General features: G+C 33.7%; 1 long non-coding RNA gene and 1 other non-coding gene across 2 annotated transcripts; one reads left to right on the top strand and one right to left on the bottom strand.

Moving 5' to 3' along the window:
• Positions 1 to 3,531: 3,531 nt before the first annotated feature.
• LOC111438544 lies at positions 3,532 to 3,650 on the bottom strand. The gene has a single exon (XR_002709694.1). It is a non-coding gene; the product is annotated as a U5 spliceosomal RNA (small nuclear RNA).
• A 5,715-nt stretch (positions 3,651 to 9,365) lies between these two features.
• LOC111438542 lies at positions 9,366 to 14,525 on the top strand. Its single transcript, XR_002709692.1, has 3 exons — positions 9,366 to 9,556; positions 13,438 to 13,442; positions 14,515 to 14,525. It is a non-coding gene; the product is annotated as an uncharacterized LOC111438542 (long non-coding RNA).
• Positions 14,526 to 16,747: the final 2,222 nt, after the last annotated feature.

Here is a 16,747-nt window from a genome sequence, read left to right as displayed (position 1 = left end):
CTCTTTAGATATCAGACAAAAGAGTCTAGGACAACTACACCAAAAATTTGTTGTCGTCCATCGGTTAGGATATCTGGTTTTCATCAAGGAGACCTGAGTTTGATTCTCAGCAATGGAATTTTATTTTCTTATTTCTTTTATTGTATAGTTTCATCTTTTTGTCACCAATTATATTTAAACTTTAGCTATGTTTGAGAGGCACTGTAACGGTCCAATTCAATAGTATCTTTGATTAAAAAGACTTTTATGAACTTTGTACCTTTGTTAGAGTTATGTTATAGATATTTGGTTCAATTTTAACAAGTGGGGTTGGAGGTGATTCAAATGGTTAATGAGATAATTAGGTCGTTTTCAAGGTCTCTCTTGTTGAACGCAATCAAGGTTGAGATGAGCACCCGAGTGAGTTTGACAAGGAGGGCCGTTGAGAACCACACCCCAAGCCAAGCTCATGTTGGGCTAAACAAACTGAAAATCCCAGAACACAAACCCTTAAATTGGAACCAGGATGCTAAGGAATTAGAGAACTTTATTTTTGATGTAAAACAATACTTGAAGGCTCGAGGAACTTGCTCATAGGACCTGAGAGTTACGTTGGCTGCAATGCATCTCATGGACGATGCAAAACTATGGTGGCGCTCAAAGGTGAATGGTATAAAAAATGGATCATGCACCATAAACTCACGGGAAGGTCGTTGATGGAATCGATGCAATCAAAGCTCCCCTGGATGGGTTGCCAATCAAAGACCTGACGTTTGATGTTGACTCTTTTGAAGAAAGAGCCACACGATTGAACAGCTCAAAACGTCACGGTAGCTCTGAGAACTCTATCACACACCTGGAAGGACGTGTCGAAGAGTTAGACATTACGCAAAAGATCATGCTAAAACTTTTCAGCAGCCGAACAATAGACACCAGGACGACTGCACCAAAAGTCCATTGTTGTCCAGTGGATAGGATATCTTACTTTCACTTAAGAGACCCAAGTTTGATTCTCGGCAATGGATTGTTAGAGTTATGTTATAGATATTTGGTTCAATTTCAACAAGTGTGGTTGAGGTGATTCAGCTCACGTTGGGCACGTAACAAATTGAAAATCCAAGAACACAAACCCTTAAATAGGAAGTGGGATACTAAGGAATTAGAAAACTTTATTTTTGACCTAGAACAATACTTGAAGACTAGAGGAACTTGCTCATAGGAGCTAAGAGTTACGTTGGCCACAATGCATCTCATGGATGATGCAAAACTATGGTAGCGCTCGAAGGTGAATGGTATACATAATGGGTGAAGCACCATAAACTCATGGGAAGACCATTGATGGAATCGATGCAATCAACGCTCTCCTGGGTGGGTTACCAGTCAAAGACCTGGCATTTGATGTTGACTCTTTTGAAGAAAGAGCCACACGATCGAACAGCTCAAAACATCGCGATAGCTCTAAGAACTCTATCACACACATGGAAGGACGTGTCGAAGAGTTAGACATTACCCAAAAGATCATGCTAAAACTCTTCAATAATCGGACGAAAGACTCTAGGAAAATTACACCAATAATCCATTGTTGTCTAGCGGTTAGGATATCTGGGTTTCACCCAAGATACTTGAGTTTGATTCCCAGTAATGGAATTATTTAAACTTTACCTACATTTGAGAGGCTCTATAATGGTCAAGTTCAATAGTATCTTACTTTTGTTAGTGGTATGTTATAGATATTTGGTTCAATTTTAACAAGTGGGGTTAGGTGATTCAAATGGTTAATGCGATATTCCGGCTATTTTCGAGGTCATTCTTGTTGAACGCCATCATGGTTGAGATGAGCACCCGAGTGAGTTTGACAAGGAGACCTGGATTTAAACTTTACTTACATTTGAGTGGCACTGTAATAGTCAAGTTCAATAGTATTTTAGATTAAAATGACTTTTATGAACTTTGTACTTTCTTAGTTTTTCTGTGTACTTTTGTTATTGTTATGTTATAGACATTTGGTCAAGTTCAACAAGTGGGGTTGAGGTGATTCAAATGGTTAATGTCACTTTATTTGATTCAAATAGTTAATGTGATAATCTAGTTGATCAGTTACCGGTCATTTCTAAGGTTTCTCTTGGTGAACGCCATCAAGGCTGAAATGACTGAGATGAACACTTGAGTGAGTTTGACAATGAGGGCCAACACCCCAGACCAAGCTCATGTTAGGTGTAACAAACTTAAAATCCAAGAACCCAAGGCCTTCAATGAGAACTAAGATGCCAAAGAATTAGAAAACTTTCTTTTTGACATAAAACAATACTTGAAGGATACGGAAACTTGCTCAAAAGACCTGAGAGTTACGTTTGCCACAATACATCTCATGGATGATGCAAAACTATAGTGTCACACGTAGGTGAATGATATAAAAAATGGTTCATTCACCATAAACTCATCGGAAGACCTAGAGAAGGAATGTAAGATTCAGTTCTTCCTCGAGAACGTAGAATTCATAACAAAAGAAAACTGTGAAAACTTATTCACATCGAAGGCATAAGTGACTACGTTAAGTAGTTTTCAGTTTTGATGTTAGATATCATGGATATGTCTGAGAACGACCAAGTATTCTGTTTTGTCGAAGTATTACAACCTCGGGCCAAAGTAAATTTATACAAACCAAGCCACAAGGTCAGTAGAATGAAGGTCCTAATAGACCAAACAGAGGTAATGATAGACAAAATGGAGTAACGAATAGACCTCCTTAGAGTACAAACGCTAAGCCATCTCGAGGGCCTACCTAATAGACCAAACAGAAGTAACGATAAACAAAATGGGTCACTAGATTCTTGTTGTCTAAATGTTGGCCAAGAGATATAACTCCAAATGAATTTAAAGCTTCGTTCTCAAGGTTTAGGGAAATGTTGGCCATATTGCCCTATTTACTCTATATGGATTTCTTAAAGGAGTTGAATCCAGATCGTTGGAATCAAAATCCAAAGTGCTAACCGTTGGATGATGGAAGTCCCACATCCCCTAATTCACGGAATGATCATGGGTTTATAAGTGAGGAATACTAACTCCATTGGGATGAGGCCTTTTGGGGAAGCCCAAAGCAAAGCCATGAGAGATTATGCTCAAAGTGGACAATATCATATCATTGTGGAGAGTCGTGCTCGTCTAACACTAACCACTACACCATAGAACCCCTTGTTAAAACTTATTTTTGCATGATTTTCATGTTTTATGTCGGTTGAGTCATGTTCTAGAAATTAATATTAGAGATAAGAAGAGAGGTCCTATCACGAATCAAACCCAAGTTATTGGTTATTGAATTTAAAGTTCTAGAGCTGTTTTATCTAGCTCGTTATGATCCTAATGAAGACCAATGTTACCCTAACTTGTGAGAAGATTTATATGTATTGAGATCCATACATTACAAGGTGAAATTTAGAGTCTTTTAAGATCCATATACAAAACACATACTAGAAAACATAATAAAAGAAACAAAATACCAATTTTAATAATAAAAGGAACAAAAAACTATTTTAAACTAAAATTGATGTAGGTACCACTCTAACGAGAGTGACACCTAAAAAAATAGCCGCATGCCACTTGGAGGGGCGAGCACACGGTATTCTTTAGTAAAAAGCAAAAGAATAGATAGTTGCGTCGTCACCCCACTACTCCGTGAAAGTAAATGGATACATTGATGGTCTTATATAGGTTGTGGTTAGTCCGCAACTTGTTTCGACCATTAATTTATCAATTTATTTCATCTATTTTATAAGTTATTGATTAAGGAAAATGACTAAAATACCCCAAATTGTTAACCCTAAAATTTATGCCTAAGGACCTTGAATCTTATTAAGAATCATGATCCGTGTGTTATTTACTTCTTGTCACCCTTAGGATAACCCCAAATTTTTAACTAATTCTTCTTATGTCTCTTTTTGACATGTGTTGACTATGTATTGAATACTTGTTGGATATATAATTAACCTTTCTTAATACTATATATAAGGATATGTATTGAACACTTCTTAATAGAATAGATATGTTAGACATTTAAATCTAACCTTTCACACCAGACACTTGACTTTGATTAAATTTTGAGAGTGAAACACGTATTAAACTATATTTAAGCAAACAAATATATAAATTTATTTATTTTGAATTTTTTTTAATATAAAATTGATAAATTTTAAAATGTATTTTAAAAAAATTAATGTGTCATCTCACCTCCGTGTCCTAGAATTTTTTTAAAATGACATGTTACCATAGTTCTTTGATATCATATTTATGTCTCTTATCCATATCTCATTTTTATTTGTGTGACTCCTGTATATTTGGATTCTATAAATAGATATGCTCAAAAAAAAAAAAAAAAAGTTTAATTCATGTTCAAATGGAGAATAAAAATTGACACTTATTCAAGTTGATACTTTGAGTTTGATTCATGTTTTTCACTTAAAATTCCCTCTAGAGAGAAGAATCAAATATAATACCATGGTCGAGAGAGAATTATTTTTTTTTTAATCTTTAAAAAATAAGAGAATTAAAAAAATGGTACAAATGACATTTTATTGACTCTTTGTTTTGAATGTTTAAAAAATGAAATTTTATATATTTTTTTTAGATATTATTTAAGATTACCTTTTCAATCGAGCTCAATTCAAACTTCTACTCACAAATTAATATTTATAAGGGTCTAATACATATCTCACATGTTTGGAAGATGGACATGAGAATAAGTTATTGTTGTGCTTTCTTTGCAGCCAGTTAAACTAGTTTGAAATCTACCACTTTAATTTTGTTATTGGAACGAGGATCAAAATGAAATGAATATAAGAATGAGAAAGCGAAATAAAATCTTTTGTTTAATACACATTTTCAAAGATGGGATATGAGAATAAGTTATTCTCATACTTTTTTTATACTCGGTCAAACCGTATTTGATACGCTCCCGAAATCAAAGGTTTTCTATATGTATGGTCTTCCATCTCCTTTTCCCGCTTTTTTTATTCATATAATGTTTTGGCTAAATTAATAAAAATATCCCTAAACTTTATACTTTATCTTAAAACTATCTCCAAATTTTCAAAAGTTTCGGTAATACTTTTAAATTTTTTTCAAAATAAGTTACAAAATATTCTTACCGTTAGTTTTGAAATAGTTAATACTTTGTTCGCAAATTAGAAGTTTCATTATACCCTTTATCTTTTTAAAGTAATTCAAAAATATCGTTAGAGTTAGTATACTCATGAAAGTTTAAAGGTAGCATTAACACTCTTCACTTTTATAATAATAAAAATAAAAAAGCTTTTATGGTCGATATATAGATGGAAATTAAACCATCTATCAACACCTCATACATTATCTCCTTTCTAATGTTACTTTTGAGAGTTCATTAGTGTTTTTGAAACGTGGCAAGGGTAAAATTATTTTGGATTCTTCTTTTTTAAGAAAAATTAAGGGTATTAATAAAAATTTTAAAAATTAATGAATATTTTTAAAACACCATTGAAAGTCAAAGTATAGTTTTGAAACCAGTTTGAAAATTCTAGAGTATTTTCAAAAAATAAAAATAAAAATAAAAATAATAGCATGGATCGAAAATTAATGGCTAGGATATTTTGAAGGGTATTATTGAAGCGTTTAAAAGATATTTTTTAGACAAATTGGAAAGTTCAATGATACTTTTATTAATTTAGCCTATGAATTTTGAAAAAACCATACAATTTTTTTTTTTTTGGTTATTAAGTTGTTATTAATTTTATTTATAAAACATAAAAAATGTGAATCCATAGAATAAATTTTGAAAAAAAACACATAACAACACATTGAAGTTAATTAATTTTAATGAAATTCATAAATAATCATGGTTAATAAAATTGAAACATAAAAAAACCATTTATTTTAAGACTAAAAGGGTAAAACACTTGGTTTGGAAAACAATTCATCCATTATCCCAATTATAAAGAATTTGATTCGAAACTATCTCTCAATGAATACCTGCTCTATTAGTCTCTATTCTCAAATTCCATTTCATCAATTTAAGTAGTGTTTAACTACAATTATAAATATCGAACCCATAAGTATTTATGAACAAAGTCAGGTTTACAAAGTCGCTTGAAATCATTTATCAAAAGTATTAGATTGTGCTCCAAGAACATGATATATGTATATGAGATACAATTATGACACCACAAGGACAAGATTTCATGTTATTTAAAAAAAAAAAAAACGAAGACATAAATACGAAAAAACACACTTTATTTCTTCTTCATTCTCACATTTAACTTTTTTTTATTAAAAAAAAAAAAAAAAAACTTGAACGTGAAAAAGAGAGTAAGAAGGAAGAAGAAAAAAAGAAAACTCTTAATTTTGTAAGCTTATCAAATACTCTTTACCCATGTAAAGAAGGCATGAGAATAACTTAGTCTGACGTCCCTCTTTGACAATTGTTGAATATGTATTGAACACTTGTTAATACAATAAATATATTAGATATTTATAATCCAATGTTTCATATCGGACACTTGACTTTGATTAAAATAATATGTTACCATAATAGTTCACACTTATGGACAATGGTACTTGGGGATTGGATTTCTATTAGTGTGAAGCTTGCAGCTTGGAATTACTTAGGTAGAGAATGTGTTTCACTTCGAATTCACTAAGAGAGAATAATCAATATCGTACCATTTTCGAGAGAGAATAATTTTTTTCTAATCTTTGAAAAATAAGAGAGGAATGCTCAGTTAGACTTTATATAGTAAGATTCGGCTATATCAATTTGAATAGTGTTCAACCACGACTATAAATATTGAACTCCAAAGTATTCATGAGCAAAGCAAGTTTGTTGAAACTATCTATCAAAGGTGTTGCAAAATGAGTTGTGGAGAAGAGTTGCCTTCAAATATAATTCCAATTAAGAATGTCAATGATCACGAAGTGCAAAGAGTTGGAAGGTTTGCAGTGGAAGAGCATAACAGGAGTAGTGGACATCATTTCATTTTTATGTGTGTGGTGAATGGTTTGTTCTATAATCTTCCTGCTGGCCTGTTTTATATTATTGTGATAGAAGCTATAAATGAATACGATATTCCTTGGTCATATATTGCAAAGGTGAAGAAGTTATGACTTATTCATCCGATATATCCACCACCGCCATCCCATGCACTCTTATCTTTTGAAGAAGTCATCAAATTCCCCGTCTCCAAGTAGCAGTATAACTAGTAGACTGCTACCTTTACTTACAATAAGTCTTCTCTCTATGTGTTTGTGGGAGCACTACTCTCCTTTATCCATAAAATGGCATAGCCATAATGATATCATAATTCTTATATGAGTATCTTTTCGTTCTCTTTTTATTTTGTACCCTTCTTATCGTTGTATCAACCGTGTTAATATGAAGATTATAAGTAAAAGCGCACCACAAATTTGTTATTTAATAGTTTTTTTAACTTAAAAGTCCTTATAATTCAATTTATCTTTGTTACCAACGAATGAATATAATTCTATCAAAATTTTCTAATCAACTTTCCACTTTAGTCTCTTATCATATTATATGTATAAGAGTGATCAGCTTGAAATAATTTTTTTTATTTTTTTAATAGTGATATTGTAGTATACGGTTTAAAATGAAACTTTGTAATACTTATTTCAACAATAAAATAAAATAAAACTTACTTTAATTAAGAGTATTAAAATAGTTATTTATAAATAGAAGTGTGACATTGGATTAAAAGAGGGGTACAAGAATAAACCGAAAAAAACATTTGGATGAGCGCGATATTTAGGATATGATGGTTAAGAAACCTTAAAAAAATTGAGAGCCACTCTCCCTTTTTGGTAGCTCAATCATAGAAATTTCATGGTTAGACGTACTTTATTTGAGAATTTTTCTAGGGTACATGTGAGTGAAGATAAAACATCATAGTTTTCACTTTTAGAAACCAGAAGGAACGTGACATGAAACCAGAAGTAAGGAACGTGACCATGTCTAAGGAAAATGTCGGGCCCATCAAGTGTCGAACCAATATTTTAGTCTTTAGATACTTATCTTTTAAAAGTGAACCAATACAATATTTAGAAGCCATTTTTTTTTCTTCTTCTTCTTCTTTTTCTTCTTTTTGAGATAAGGAACCATTAAAATTCAAATTAACCACTTCAAAAATTAGTCCTAAATTTAATTAGCATCTTATCTTATCTTTTGTTTTGACACATTTTCAATCGTGAACAAACTTGAATTTTTAGCACAAAATATAGTACTCTATATGTGAAGCTCGATATCACCAAAGATATATTTATAATGTCAACCTTTTTAATCCATGTTAATATTCTTTCTTTGCATAGGAACCAAGTTTATTGGTACTTTTAGACTTATATATCAGTTAAAAGTAACCGTTTCTAGTTCAAATTCTCTAAAATTTTTCATTAAAAATATAAAGATTTTACTCCATATAAGTTTTAAAAATTAATTAAATATCTTAGAGATATTTTTCATGTATTTTTCTTCTAAAATTATTTTTTAAAAATTATATTTATTTATGGTTTGGAAAAGTCTAACAAAATGTAAATTTTATTTTCAAATTTCTACTCAAAGTTGTGAACGTTCTCGAAATGAGTAACGAAAAACCAAAATATAGTAAAATTTTATGAGTTAATTTTAGTATAGTAATTTTATGAGTTAATTTAACTTATTTTATGAGTTAATTTAAGTATAGTAAAATTAAGATGTGAGATATATTATCAAGCTAAATTTTATAGACTAAAAGTAAATTTTTTAAAATAAAAAAATACATAATTTCAATAATTATAGGTATAATATTAAAATTAAATTAGGAGACTCAGTAGATTTCTCTTACTCCGTAAAATAGTAGCCATAACACCCACAAATACTCTCTAAATTTGTTTGCGTTCAAATGTTGAAAAAGGTTAGTTTATTTATTTTTAAATAAAAATATATTTAATTAAAAGAAATTAATTAATCTTTTACATATCTAAATCACATTTTTTTAGAGGAAAGATTACTAAAAAAAAAATTTACTCATTTACTCTCACATATTTAATATTTAAATAGCTTAAACAACATATAATATTATTAGCAATTTATTAGAGCTTTTAACGGGATCAAATTTGTTTAACTTAAAATTCACTCTAGAGAGAATAATCATTACGGTTCAATATTTGAGAGAATAACTTTGAAAAATAAGAGAAGAATGCTCAATTAGTCTTTGTTGTAAGATTTGACTAGCTCAATTTGAATGGCCTTCATCCACAACTGTAAATATTGAACTCCAAAGTATTCATGAGCAAAGCAAGTTTGTTGAAACTATCTATCACAATTGTTTGAAAATGAGTTGTGAAGAAGTGTTTCCTTCCGTTCCATTTCCAATGAAGCTACATGGGCTGCAGTGGAATGGAAAAACAAGCAGGGACATTGTTTAATTTACAAGCGTGTAGTGAACGGTCTGTCCGATATTATTAACAACCCCTTACCTGATCATCAATATTATATTCTTGTGATAGAAGCTATAAATGACGATGATATTCATTGATCATATATTGCAAAGGTGAAGCACTTTGGGTTTAACCCGAGACCAGTCTTTATCTTTTCCTTTGAAGATGTCCTCAAGGACTTCAACAAGCATTAGAGTGGTCTCTTTGTTTACACTAAGCCCTTTCTCTCTACAATAAAGGAGGGTTACTTTCTTTTAACTATGAAAATGGCATAGAGCCACCATAAAATAATCCCATACTTATTTATCTATAGTTATTCTCATGCTTTCTTTACCCCCATTGAGAGCCGTTTGAAAGCTTCAAATATTAAGATTGATTCACTACCATTTTATATTGGAAAGAAATTTAAAATTAATAAGTTTATACACTAATATATTTTAAATAATTTATTGTGTATTTTACTCTAAAAATTTATTTGAAATGAAGTGCTTGATAAGTGTCCAACAAATGTTGAATTTATATTTATAGGTGTCTATCTAATACATGTCCGACATGTTTTGAAGATGAACATTAAGTTATTGTCATGCTTTCTTTACACCCATTCAAACTAGTTTGAAAGCTACCACGGTAATTTTGTTACTTAAGGAAACTGTAACAATTCAGATTTTATCTTTTCTAGATTTTATGTTTGAGATTTTATTTTTGCTCCAAAAAAATGGAAAGAAACTATGTTATGCATTTATTCCTGCCGGAAAAGGTGTGCGATCTCCTACAAGAAAGTTATTGCCTTAATAGAAACTTTATGAGACCCTTTATATTCATATGTTCAACCCTTCTCTTTCCTTAAAAATATTTTCTCTCGGAACATTAGAATTGCTATTTCGGAGAAAGGTTTCGAGTGGCAGTAAGATATAGACGTCGAGATCATCGTACTTGTGTCAAAGACGTTGCGTGACCAGCAGAGACAACAAGTTGCGCCAGGGGTCATCGGTGACGGAAAGGCGTCGGAATAGGTGAAGGTGTCGCGCGTCGTCAGAATCGGGGCTGTAAGAGAAATAGAGAAGATTGCGTTGTCGGAATCGGGGAGGCAAAAATTAGGGTTTCGTTTTCAAGTGGGGTAGGAAGACGCGGGTTGGAATCGGGTCAGGTGCCTCTGAACCAGCCCACGGAGGAACACGGGCCGTGTGCATTTCGGCCCAATACAGACATGCGCTTGTAGCTACACTCTTGGCTCCACAGCGTGTACGCTGACTTGGCTTGACGTGTACGACGGCTCGGCTTCGTCAATTCCCGCGGCTCGAATTGGCGGCGTAGTTGGTCGGCTCGACTTATTGACTCGTGTTAAGAATATTTAGCACTAAATTATAGTTTACCATATATATCATATTTGATATTTTATTATAAGGCAAATATCTAGATATTTGCCTTTTTACCATAGGTATCCTTCCATTTATTGTTCTTTCCATTTATTATTCTTTCCATATCCTTATAATTTAATTGATTATAAACAGATAACTTTCAGACCATTTAGGTGTGGTGGAATATGCAAACATTCACATGGTATCAGAGCCATGCCCTAACTTAGCAATGTCAATAGAGTCTTCAGATGTCGAACAAAAGTATTGTGATCCTCAAAGGCATAGCAAAAAATGATTATGACTCCAAAAGACAAAAGTGTTGTGAGCCTCGAAGACGACATAGACAAAAATGATTAAGACTTCAAAAGAAAAGAAATCGAGCCTCGATTAAGGGGAGACACACATCTCAGTCATCTCAGACATCTTAAAGATCTCAGACATCTCAAACATCTCGGACATCTCAAACATCTAAGACATCTCAGTCATCTCACACATCTCATACAACTAAGTCATCTCATACATTTGAGACATCTGAGAAATCTAAGACATCTCAAACATTTCAGACATCTCAGACATTTCAGATATCTCAGACATTAGAGACATCTGAGACATCTAAGACGTCTCAGACGTCTAAGACAACTCAGACATCTCAGACCTTTCAAACCTCTCAGGCATCTCAGACATCTTAGAGATCTCAATCATCAAAGACATCTCAGAAATCTCAGACATCAAAGACATATCATACATCAAAAACATCTCAGACATAAAAAACATCTAAGACATCAAAGACATCTTAGACATCTCAGACATCTCAGACATATCAGACATCTTAGACATCAAAGGCATCTTAGACATCAAAGGCATCTCAGATATCTCAGACATCAAAGACATCTCAAACATCTCAGATATCTATGACATATCAGACATCTCAGACATCTAAGACATAAAAGACATCTCAGCCATTTTAGACATCTCTGACATCTCAAACATTAATAATATCTCAGACATATCAGACATCTCTGACATCTTTGACATATTAGACATCTCAGACATCAGAGAAATCAAAAACATCTCAGACATCTCAGACAACTCAGACATCTCAGACATATTAAACATCTCAGACATCTCAGACATATTAAACATCTCAGACATCTCAGACATTAGAGACATCAAAGATATCTCAGCAATCTCAGACATCTTGGACATCAAAGACATCTTAGACATCTCAGACATATCTGACATATCAAACATCTCAAACATCAAACATATCAAATACATCTCAAACATCTTGAACATCAAAAATAACTCAAACATCTCAGACATCAGAGACATCTCAGACATCAGAGACTTATCAGACATATTAGACATATCAGACATCTTTGACATCAAAGACATCTCAGACATCTCAGACATCTCAGACATCTCTGACATGTAAGACATCAAAGACAACTGAGATGTCTCAGATATCTCAGCCATCTCAGACATCTTAGATATCTCATACCTATCACACATCTAAGACATCTCAGATCTCTCAAACATCTTAGACATTAAAGACATCTCAGACATATTAGACATATCTAGCATCTCGGACATCTCAAACATCTCAGACATCCCAGACGTCTCAAACATCTCAGACCTCTCAGACATCTCAAACATCAAAGACATCTCTGACATCTCAGACATTAAAGACATCTGAGACGTCTTAGACATCTCAAACCTCTTAGATATCTTAGACCTATCACAAAACTAAGACATCTCAGACCTCTCAAACATCTCAGACATCTCAGACATCTCATACCTCTCAGACCTTAAAGACATCTCAGACATCTCTAACATCTCAGACATCTCAGACCTCTTAGAACATTAGAGACATCTCAGACATCTCTAATCTCTTAGACATATAAGACATCTCAGATATCTCAGATATCTCAGACATCAGAGACATCAAGGACATGCCAGACATCTCAGACATCTCAGACATCCCAGACATCTCAGACATATCAAACATATCAAACATCTTAGACAACTCAAACATCAAATACATCTCAGACATCTCAGACATCTCGGGCATCAAACACATCAAAGACATCTCAAACATGATAGACATCTTAAACATCAAAGACATCTCAGACATCTCAGACATCCCAGACATCAAACACATCAAAGACATCTCAGACATCTCAGACATCCCAGACATCAAACACATCAAAGACATCTCAAACATCTCAGACATCAAAGACAACTTAGACATCTTAGATATCAGAGAGATCTCTGATATCTCAGACATCATAGACATCATAGACATCTCAGACGTCTCAGATATCTCAGACGTCTCACACATCTCATGTTGGGTTTTATGTCCTAACACTCATAGTTTGTAAACAAAAACATATTCTATTTTCAATAAAGTTATTATTCATGTTTATTCAATAAAGATTGTTATTGAATAAAGTGAATTTTACGATTATTAATCTAAATCCAATAAACTAACTCTTGTTTATTCGAAATTATCCTTAGATTTGCATGGTGAGAGTGGCTCGAGTTCATCGACTCAATAGGCCTTCCATTTCAGGGGTAAGACTGGGTGAATAGCTGGGGACGTGGGGTGCAAGATGGAATTCTCTCCTTCCCACTTTTAGGGATAGAAAAGAGGTAGTTCCCTTAAGTACTGGCTCCAGGTCTTGAACAAGGGGCCCCACCCTCTCATTGGCCTGAGAGGGATTTGGTTTACTAGTTTGACCACAAACCAATTGTTCATTAGAGAATCAGTGGGACATAAGAAACAAGAAGTAACTTAGACATATCTGAAATATAAGACATCTCAGACCTCTTAGACCTCTCAGACATCTAAGACATCTCAAACATCTCAGACATCTAAGACATCTTAGACATCTTAGACATCTCAGAACTCTCATACCTCTCAGTCATCTTAGAGAATTAAATCATCAGATACATCATAGACATCTCAAACATCTTAGATCTCTCTGACATCTTTGACATCTTTAACATCTCAAACCTCTTAGACCTTTTAGAATATCAAAGACATCTCAGACATCTCAGGCATGTCTGACATCTCAAACATCTTAGACATCTCAGACATCTTAAACATCTTAGACATATTAGATATCTCAGACATCTCAGACATTAAAGACATCTCAGACATTTAAGACATCTCAGATATCAAAGACAACTCAGACATCACAGACATCTCAGACATCAAAGACATCTCAGATATCTCAAACATCAAAAACATCTCAGACATCAAAAACATCCCTGATATCTCTCACATCAAAGACATCTCAGATATCCTAGACCTCTCAGACCTCTCAGAACATCAGAGACATCTCAAACATCTCATACATCTTAGTCATTTTAGACATATAAGACATCTCAAACATCTTAGGCATCAGAGTCATCTCAGACATCAAAGACATTAGAGTCATCTCAGACATCAAAGACACCTCATACATCTCAGACATTTTAGACATATAAGACATTTCAAACATCTTAGACCTATCAAACATCCTAGAGATCTCAATCATCAGAGACATCTTAGACATCTCAGACATCAAAGACAACTCAGACCACTCAGACATCCCAGACATCAATGACATCTTAGACCTCTCAGACATCTCAGAGATCTCAATCACTAGAGACATCTCAGACATCAAAAACATCAAAGACATCTTAAACATCTCAGACATCTCAAATATCTCAAACATCTTAGACATCATAGACATCTCAGACATCTTAGATATCTTAAGCGTCTCATACATCTTAGACATCTTAGGCATCTCAGACATATCAGATATCTCACACATATCAGACATCAAAGACATCTCAGACATCACAGACATCTCAAACATCTCAAACATCTCAGACATCAATGATATCTCAAACATCTCTGACATCAAAGACATCTCAAACATCATAAACATCTCAGACATCTTAGACATATAAGACATTTCAGACATCTCAGACATCAAAAACATCTATAACATCTCAAACCTCTCACACCTCTTCGGCTTCTCAGACATCAAAGACATCTCAAACATCAAAGACATCTCAGACATCTTAGACATATAAGACATCTCAGACATCTTAGACATATAAGACATCTCAGACATCTCAGACATCAAAGATGTCTCAGTCATCTCAGACCTCTCTGGCCTCTCAGACATCTCAGAGATCTCAATCATCAGAGAAATCACAGGCATCCAAAGACATCTCAATAATCAGAGACATCGCAGACATCAAAAGACATCTCAAACATCTAAGAAATCTCAAACATTAAAGACATCTCATACATCTCATACATCAAACACATCTTAGACATATTATAAATATAAGACATCTCAGACATCAAAGACATCTCAAACCTCTCAAACCTCTCAGACATATAAGACATCTCAAACATCTCAAACATCTCAGACATATCAGAAATATAACACATCTCATACATCAAAGACATCTCAGACATCAAAGACATCTCAGACATCAAAGACATCAAAGACATTAAAGATATCAAAGACATCTTTGACATCTAAGACATCTCAGACCTTTTAGACATCATAGACAGCTGAGACGTCTCAGCCATCTTAGACTTCTTAGACATCTCAGATGTCTCACACATCTTAGACATCTTAGACATCTTAGACATATCAAATATCTCAGGCATCTCAGACATTAAAGACATCTCAGAGATCACAGACATCCAAGACATCTCAGACATCTCAGACATCTCTGACATCAAAGACATCTCAAACAACAAATTCATTTGACTATGATTTACTAATATAAAATTACTGACATCAACTAAATAATTACAACAATTTAAGGAAGATCTAACATATAATTTGTGATTTTCTAAAAATAAAATTTGGATAAAAGAAAATGAATGATTTCATATATACCTTAACTATAACGACCTGAAATTTTCTACTTAATTTAAGGTCGCTACTGTATACATACCATAAACATTGAATGTGGAAGACTTCATTTAAATTCTATAAAACATAACCTTTATCTTAAAACATAGCCATGGACTTGTGTGTTTCGAAAACAGCTTCAAAACGACACAACAAAAGACTAAATAAAATGAATAAGAATTTAAGTTAAAAACATCCTATTCTAGCCTAATACTAAGAAAATAAATACCACTACCCTATGCATGTTCCATGGTCTCAAGTTGCGATGCCGTCGTCAGCCGTACAGGAATGTCTTGCCTTAACCTGAAAAATGTAGTAGCACATGGCTTGAGTATTTAAAGAAATACTCAGTAAGTGACCCCACTATTGGGGTTAAATGCAACAATCACATGAGATGTCCGAGATGTCTGAGATGTCCGAGATGTCTGTGCTGTCCGAGATGTCTGAGATGTCTATGATGTCTTTGATGTCTGTGATGTCTATGCTGTCTGTGCTGTCCGAGATGTCTGTGTTGTCCGAGATGTCTGTGCTGTCCGAGATGTCTGTGATGTCTGAGATGTCTGTGATGTCCGAGATGTCTGTGATGTCTGTGATGTCTGAGATGTCTGAGATGTTTGAGTGTCTGAGATATCTGAGATGTCTGAGATGTCTGAGATGTTTGAGTGTCTGAGATGTCTGAGATGTCTGTGATGTCTGAGATGTCTGAGATGTCCGAGATGATTGAGATGTCTGAGATGTCCGTGTTGTCCGAGATGTCCGTGCTGTCCGAGATGTCAGTGATGTCTGTGCTGTCTGTGCTGTCCGAGATGTCCGAGATGTCTGTGTTGTCTGTGTTGTCCGATTTGTCTGAGATGCCTATGATGTCTGTGATGTCCGAGATGTCCGAGATGTCTGTGCTGTCTGAGATGTCCGATATGTTTGGGATGTCTGAGATGTCTGAGATGTCTGTGATGTCTGTGATGTCTGTGATGTTTGTGATGTTTGTGATGCCTGTGATGTTCGAGATGTCCGAGATGTCTGTGATGTCGGTGA

This window comes from Cucurbita moschata, unplaced genomic scaffold (genome assembly GCF_002738365.1).
Source record: "Cucurbita moschata cultivar Rifu unplaced genomic scaffold, Cmos_1.0 Cmo_Scf00077, whole genome shotgun sequence".
In the NCBI taxonomy this organism is placed as follows: Eukaryota; Viridiplantae; Streptophyta; class Magnoliopsida; order Cucurbitales; family Cucurbitaceae; genus Cucurbita; species Cucurbita moschata.
The sequence above is the reverse complement of the archived record's forward strand: the minus strand, read 5'-3'. Positions and strand labels throughout refer to the sequence as shown.